This window comes from Helianthus annuus, chromosome 2 (genome assembly GCF_002127325.2).
Source record: "Helianthus annuus cultivar XRQ/B chromosome 2, HanXRQr2.0-SUNRISE, whole genome shotgun sequence".
Lineage (NCBI taxonomy): Eukaryota > Viridiplantae > Streptophyta > Magnoliopsida > Asterales > Asteraceae > Helianthus > Helianthus annuus.
In genome coordinates, this window is record NC_035434.2 from 24,390,810 (window position 1) to 24,399,835 (window position 9,026).

Here is a 9,026-nt window from a genome sequence, read left to right on the forward strand (position 1 = left end):
TTCACACAAATCAAATGGTAATCCCAACCGACTTTGTCATCCTTGATGACGCTCCTCTAGTGTTAGGACGGCCTTTTGTAAAAACTCATGAAGCTTTGAAAAACCGGAAGTACAACAATCTACCTCTTCAATTAGGGGCATTCAAAAGGAGCATAGATCTTGAGCGCTCAATGAAATATCCTTTTGGCAATAATGACCCCCTAATTGAAGATGAGCCAGAGCCACCTGATAGGGAGGGTCTAGCCAAGGACCCTTATAAACGTGGCGCACCACGGAGGCATTCCGCGGAACTATCCTTAGTTTTAGATTAGTTTAACTTTTATGCTTTCTAGTTTAGTTTTAATTTGCAGGAATAAAACACACTCAGGATGGTGATGGATACTAAGGGAAGCTTGAACCAACACCCCATGCATAAAAACAGAGCCTCTCGACAATTTTTCTTCATTACAGCAAGTTCAGCACGGGGTTGTGCTCAACCCAACACGCCCCCGTGCCCAAAAATCTGCAGAAATGCCCAGTTTAGGTACCTGGACACTGGGCCGTGCTCACTGAACACGCCCCCGTGCCCAGCCTTCTGTTTACTTTTGGTACTGGCAGTCTGGACACAGGGCCGTGCTCAGCCAACACCACCCCATGTTCAGCTACCCAGTAACATAAAATCTTGTTTTTAACCCACTTTTACACATTTTAATCAACCGAAAAACTTATTTTTGGAACACATTGAGGACAATGTGTAATTTAAGTGTGGGGGGATGCTAAAACCTTGAATTTTGCAAGTCCTAATTACAAGCCTTACACAAAACTCTATTGGAACCGCTAATCATCCCAAATTTTTTTCAAAAACTTTTCGTTTTTTTTACTTGTCTTGGTTTAATTTGGGAATAACAAGTTCTAAAAAGGTTATATTTTTACAAATTTACAACCGATAGCATCGTGATAAAAAGAACCAACATAAGAAAATTATGAAACGGCATGACAAATCTAGTTAAAATTTGATTATATATACTTGATCACATAAAAACCCATTCCCACAAAAAGTGAGTTTTGAGCCTTTATTGAGCATACAAATACATATCTTTAAACTAAATGCTCATTTTTCGTTTCTTGTGTGATTAGCCGCTTGGTTTCTTACGACTCTAGAACTTGCCATGACGATACATTCCCGGTCCTTACCAACTTAAACCCGAGTAAGTAAATGATGGAGGCATTAGGACTAACCATATTTTTCTTTCTACACCATTATTTTTCATTTTTTCTTACCACCTACCCAAAATCCCCCTAGTTAGCCCCTTTGAGCCTAAACCTTTCATTTCATTACCCTAAAACCCTTTTTACCCACCAAAAACCTTTTTTTTTATTTTTCACCCTTTATTTAAGTAACAAGCTCGGTTTTTCGTAAGCTCGCTATTTTATGTGACTTATCAAAAAAAAAATATATATGATGAAGTCAAAAACAAACAAAAGCTATATAAAAGCTTGTTTGGAGAAATACTTCAAAATAAAGAGTCACTCAAAACAAGGTGTGTCACGAAAACCGACGCTCTTTACGATTTTCGGCCTTTTACTAACCACTAACCCAACCACCCACCTTTAACCCAAGCCTAACCCTTCACCCAAAAAGTCCTCTTGATATTTACAAAGGTAAAAAGTTAAAAAGGAGGAGGATTGATTGCTTGGCAAGCCTATGGAAGGCGTAAGTTCCATGCCGCTCTCGAGTGATTCACTAAAAAAAATACACCTTCGGCCGAGTGTTGAGTGATCTCCCGTGAGGTATGTGAACTTATATATAAATCGAATTTTAATAAGGCATGCTATGCCCGAATAAGTAATTTATCCTGTGAAACGTTCTAAATAAATCATAACGAATAGGATTGTAAATAAATAAAAATAAAACTTACAAAGATCTTGGATTCCCGACACTCTATGACAAGCCAAAAACTTTCTCTTCTACCTATTCCATTTGGGAGTGTAAGCCACATTTAAAGAGTTTTGCTTGAGGACAAGCAAAAGTTCAAGTGTGGGGGTATTTGATGTGTGTAAAATGCAACATATAAATCACATCAATTAAGGCATAAAACTAACCCTTTTTAAGTACTAATGTTGGAAAAAGAGTGTTTTTGTCTTCCTTTTGTATTTTCAGGATGAAATGAGCTCAAATTCACAAAAGAAGCAAAAAGACAACTAATTCTAGCATAAATACAAGAAAAGGAATAAAAGTAGACTGCCCGGACCCTCAACAGCATCCCCCAAAGCAAAGAAGAGAAAGCAGAAGTCTGAACACGCCCCGTGCTCAGCCAGCACGGGGCCGTGCCTAAGAAGCAGCATAAAAGACAAACTTATAGAAGCTTCCATTGCCCACCACGGGGCCGTGTCCAGCGGTAATGAGGAGAGAGAGTGTCAGACGGGCACGGGGGCGTGTCCAGTGGACACGGGGCCGTGCCCAGCCTTCTGTTCAGCCTATAAATAGGAGTGCTTGGTTTCATTCCATCTCATCCCTTGGTACACCACCTCTCTCACACTTCATCCACCACCCACCACCACCATAACACCATCATCCACCACCATCATCCATTGTCCATCATAGAGTGTGTGAGTCGTCTCGGGATCCAAGATTGATCGTAAGAGTTCTTGACAATCAAGGCCATGTTTGCCTAAGTCTCTTACATCACTTGGTGAAGACAAGTGTTTAGTATAATACTTTTTATTTTCAATCTTTTGCACTTTTTATTTGGTTTTGTATTAATGACTTTAATAACTAGTTACTTATGTTGAAGGTGATCTTTCCTTATCGTTTGTCCGTGGTGTCTTGGCATTATTTTACTGTCTATATAAAATAAAAGATTTTCACCATTCATATCTCCACGGTCTATATGGAGGTATGTTGGCTACCTGGTCGGGGGTTAAGGGAACGGTTTGGTAAGGGTCTTGCCCTTGTTCAGCGTTTAGAGGTCCTGCTTGGGACCTGGGTCAAATTTAGTAGGATCTCCGTCAATGCCCATAGGTATTGGATGGCGGGGATCCAAACTCTTTGACCCCCTCATAAGTTAACTACTATTAATACTATAACCCGGCTATTTAGGACTGTATCCCTGCTGACTCAGACTACTTAGCCGAGGGTAACGTCACCGCCGAAAGCGGGGCCTACCACAATTTGCATTAATAACTTAATTCATTATCTTTCAACAATCCGACCCTTTAGGATTGTATCCTTGCTGACTCAAACTACTGGGTTGAGGGTAACGTCGCCTTCAAAAGAGGGGCCTACTACAATAACTAAGATAATCTCTTAAACAAGTGCAAAAGTGCGAAAATAATCAAAGGTTATACTAATACACGTGTCGGATCCAAGTGATTCATCTTGTCTATCTGTTTTTATTTTATTTTATTTTTCAGCATTTAGTTAGTTTTTATTTTTCTTAGTTTAAAAAACATTTTTCTCACTTTTTGATTTGATTAGACGTTGAGGACAAACCGGTATTAAAAGCTCTTGTGTCCTTGGACGACCTCGGTATCTTACCAACACTATACTACGTCCACGATGGGTGCACTTGCCCATATGTGTGTTTAGTGTTAGTGAATATCGTGTTTTATAAATTTAAAACTTGGCTAAAAGTGTAAAAAGGGCTTAATTATACATCTAAAAAAATATATTACACTACACACGTATCAATCAACGTCCATTTTTCAACCACCTTGAGCGAATCTTCAGGTAGATCAAGTCTTTTAACTTTGGTACCTTGCAACCAACGTTTTACAAGCCAATCGTTAGTAATAGTCAGGATACTGCCTCAGGATATTACCAATATCCTGGCACGATATCCTGATCCGGTATCCTGATCCGGTATCCTGATCCGATATCCTGATCATATACAACTAATAAAAAATCAAGATACAAATTCAGGATATGAGCTCAGAATTTCACCCATAACATAGAGTTTCCTAGTCAAATTACTTTTAATCCCAACTACTCATATCTTGCATTATCTCTTCTCCACTAATTATCATACCGTTTCGATTGCGATTGAGTTCGATTGCGTTTCGATTGATTACCACAAAATACATAAATTAAACATCCACAAGTAACACATAAAGCACACACACACGTATAACAATAACCAAAATGCGTAAATTCGAGTTACGAGTGCGATTACGATAGCGATAACACATGCGATAAATAGCGATCACCAAGCGATTATTAATAGATACTCCACATAATACAACTAAGGCGAAAATAAAATAGACTAATCTATGAGTCAAAGAAGTCAAAACAGGAATTGAGCAAGGAGAGACAGATCGCAATTAGCAATCTTTTCTTCCTTTGACTTCAATCTTGACTTTGACTTCGAAGCACGGGGTGTTACACCTTTGGCATGTAACTGGAACAATTAGACCCACGATGAGTTGGACACTTTCGTGCCGTCAAGAATCTGGACTTTATTCTGGATGTTGACTACCGTATAAATTGGATGAAGGGGTTTAACAACAGGGATGGATGGTCCGTTGTCGGGTTTATCTCCCATCGCTTTGATGAAGAGGAAGAGGTGAACGGAAAAAATGGAACGGTGACGACAAGCTGTGGCTTGGCCGAAGATTGATCAGAGGCAATGGTGAGGTATAGAGCAAAGCTTTGATACCATGATGTGATTCTCAATCAATTTCTTATTCCATAAAACTAGCGTATATAGCAAAGGAAACTACTTAACCTACAAGTATGGAAACTATAATGCCCCATCAATGATTAGGATCAATGATTGGGTAATCATTGATGGGGCATTATTGGGCATTATCCCACTACTCCCGTATATGAAAAATGCCCCATTACCCGAACTCTCAAGGTTGGTTTCATTTCGTTTCATGTAATTAGTTAGTGTTATGTGTGTGAGTGGGCCGGACATATCTTTGGGCCGCAACCCAACTCATGGTGGGTTTCCCATATTTTAGATTAGGTTGTTTAATTGGCCCATGCTTGAACTTATAAACTGATCCTTTTAATACCTTGGCCCATCTAAAATAAAAGCCCAATTTGTAGTAAAAATATAGTGGGTTTCGGTAGCCCACTTAGCCCTTCCGATTTAATGTAAATCTTAACAAACCCTACCCCTCACCATTGATTCTCTGATCACACGAACTCAGCAGCCCTTCCCCCTAGTCTCGAATCATCAGCTAGTCGATCAAAACCTTTTGGGCAGTAGGTACACGTTCATGCTAACCTTTAATTGATGTGTTTATGCGTATTCTATGTTTGATTGTAGCATGAGAAAGTTATACTATGTTCTTGCATGTTAATGTTTAGGGTACATACTATTAAATGTGTTAACAAACTCGATAGTTGTTGTTATGCTTCTGTGACACACCCACAAGTAGATTGAGATCATGATATTGGTTGGTGAAGTATAATATAGTTGAGTATCGCATGGTTGATGTTGTTGGGTTGCTACTGATATGTTTAATATGTGGCATGATAAATCGGTAATAGTGTGATTAATGGTTTATGATTATTGAAACTAGTTGCATGGTTAATCTACTTGTTGTTCATGATGATGGCCTGAGTTATGTTTGGTTATTTCTTGATGATTAATCTGATTTAAGTATGCGGTTCCATAAGTAATAGTCGTAATACAATCGGTAGTATAGTGGCTAAATCATATAATTGTTGATGCAATAGAAACATAAACTATGTATAACCTGTTGATATATGTTGCATATGGACCCTAAGGTCTGCATATTTACTGGGCCGGCTACAGTAATTGGCCCACACATATACTAAATTGGGCCGCATATGGGATGGGTGAAGTATGTAAGTGTGGACTGGTCACAAGTGGACCGAACTAACTGGAGGTGCGCCGGGCTGCACAACAGTTATCACGTCTTGATTTGGGCCCAGGCTCAACCGGGCCCAAGTGGGTTGACATGTGAGGTGTGTTATCGGGCGGTGATGTTGGGTGTTATACTGATGGGTCGGTTAGTTTAGGTTGGATGGAATGGGTTGAATTGAATCAAACATAGCTGTACATATGTGCAAGTAGTGATTGTATATCAGGTTGTATGTAGTTGGGTTATGAAAACGGAAATTTTGGGTAAATGGGCTGCACTTATAAATGTGCCGAAGGGGGGGGGGGAGTAGACAGTGGACTGTTGACTAATGTGGCATATGTGAGTATTTAATTTGGGTGAAGCATGTATTAGTGAAATATGTATGTTTGTAGTGTGGTTGAATGATTACATGTGAAGCGGCCGATCGGTAACTTTAGAAGAATGAATGAACTGTTGTGATTTGAATTACGTGTGTGCATTACATGTGCAATAAATGTGCCTGATATGGACAATGATTATGAGAATTACTTGTACGTGAAGGGTGTGGTTCATGTGCATATAGAACTAACTAATATCGGTAATCCTCTTAGGGCGTATTTGAACAACTGTTAAACGAGCATTTAGTCTAACCGAGCAAACCCAAGTTGAGTTCACTACTTTTGAGCATGCGTCCCGGTGGTTGGGACAGTCAGTGGGTATCCCGGGGAGGGATAAGTCTTTTCGGTAAAAACTGGTATATATTGGATAATATTCTCATCCTACCATTCTTAAGTCCCATCTTTTGTTACCGGGGAGGTAACGGGGTATTCGTTGGTAGCGCTACTTAGGTTTGGCACCCTCACGCCGTACCGGGGAGGACGGTTGTGAGCTAATTACCCAGTCGGGCCCAGTGCTTTGATAGGAGCACTGGGGAAAGGGCAAAACATACATCAGGAGCCGTCTTGTTCAGTATCGAGATATTATCAATATTACCTTTGCATTTGTTAATGAACTGGAATAAATACTTGGTAACTAACGTTTTCATAAACTGTGAACTCGCCAGCTTTGTCTGATACACTTGTTGCATGCTCGCAGGTCGTTAGGTATTCTGGATTGAGGAACTTGCTGTCTGAGGAAGCTGGAGTGGTCATGGGTCGACTGAAGAGATTCATGAGATGTTCTTGATATTATAACCTGGCTTACTGATACTGTTTGACTTTAGTTTTCTATTTTGCTTCCGCTGAACTTATTGGGATTTACTAAACTTATTATTGGTATAATTCTTTAATAATTGGTATTTATTTACAAACTTATCATGAGTTCAATACGATTGGTGGCTCGTTATTGTTTTGTCACATGCCTAGCAGGGACACTCCCTATGTGGTATTTTGGGGGTGTGACAATAATGCCCATTTGCTGACTGGGATGACACGTGTCGCACAACGCCGATGGGTGGGGGCATTATTCATGTGTATCACTACACATGGTCTAACAAACATCACAATACATGGTTTACTACTATACATGGTTTACTAAATAAACTAAACTTGTTGACGTTAACTCGCGTGTTGTGACGAGATGTTTATTATGTAAGTCTTTAGTATCACAATTTGGAATGTGAAAATGCTTAATTTTATGCAAAACACTCTTTTCATTTACCTTTTCCCCATTCAACAACATTATTATTTGTTTTTTTTTCTTAATAAATTCTTAGCTTGTTTTATAACTTAATAATGCATGTTTATAAAAATTACATAAAGATTCAAGCATATAAAAAGACTAATGCCACTAAATAAAAACACTTGCACTCATTATGCCATACTATAAAGATTTGATCAACTTTGAATCTTTGTATACCAGCCTATATTTCCATACGAATCAATCTATTAACGTAGAATAAGCATATCTTTTTTTTTTTCAAATCACTTTTGTGTACTTAACCACCCAATTCAACCCATACATATGCATGATGCAACCAAATCTAACCAATAAACTGATGCAAAGGAAACATTACACCCTTTCATGGTGCATCGGTTAATGAAACGTATCCAACTCTTATAGATAATTACTGAACATGATAGTTACTAATGTGACATATAAATACATATATAAAGTTTAGTTTATAATCATACTTCAAATAGATCCCTTAAACTAGACTTTTGAAAAAAGAAAGTCTTGTTTAGGAATTACTTTCGTCTTTATTAGCTTCATAGCCTTCAAATTTATGATAAATTCTTGGTTTCTTTGATAACTTTTCTTCAGTCTCCTTTTGATCCAACAATTTACTATTTCTCATTATGTTGTGATACCATTCTAAAACGTCTAAATACTTCACATATATGAGCCTTAGATTATCAACAATCCCCCGTCCTACCCAAGTTCTTTTGCAATTACTACCCAAATTTTGTTATGACACTTGTTTAGGGTAAAGTTCTTGTACAAATAATCTTAACATACTAAACATACAAATTGAAGGAAAACTCAAAAAGACAAGGTGGCATTTTTGTAATTATCAATAACTATCAAAGTTACTCTACAAATATACCTAAAAAAACCTAACCACTCCCCCCACCCCCAAAAAAAACCTAACCCCCCCCCACCCCCCAAAAACCTAAAAAAAAACCTACCCCTCCCCACCCCCCAAAAACCTAAAAAAACTAACCCCCCCACCCCCCAAAAACCTAAAAAAAACCTAACCCCCCCCCCCCCCCCCCCACCCCCAAAAACCTAAAAAAACCTAACCCCCCCCCCCCCAAAAAAAAAAAAAAAAAAAAAAAAAAAAACCTAAAAAAAACTTAACCCCCCCCCCACCCAAGCTAAAATGCTAAAAACTAAACCCCCTAAAAAACCTAAAAAAATAAAAAAAACAAAAATTATTTTATTTTATTTTTTTAACATTTTTTATTAAAAAATCGCTACTTTTAGTAGCAGCCAAAAAAAATTTTTTTTTTTTTTTTTTGCTAACGAAATGTAGCGATTTTTTAATAAAAAATGTTAAAAAAATTTGTGTTTTTTTAGGTATTTTTGGTTGTAACTTTGATAGTTGGTGGTAATTACAAAAATGTCACCTTGTCTTTTTAGGTTTTCCTTCAATTTGTATGTTTAGTATGTTAAGATTATTTGTATTTGATCTTTTGCCCACTTGTTTATATCCACTTCTTAAACTTCAATGTATTAATTGAATCGACCATTTTTTTCACCGTTTTCAAGTGGTGGCGGGATATTTCTTTCAG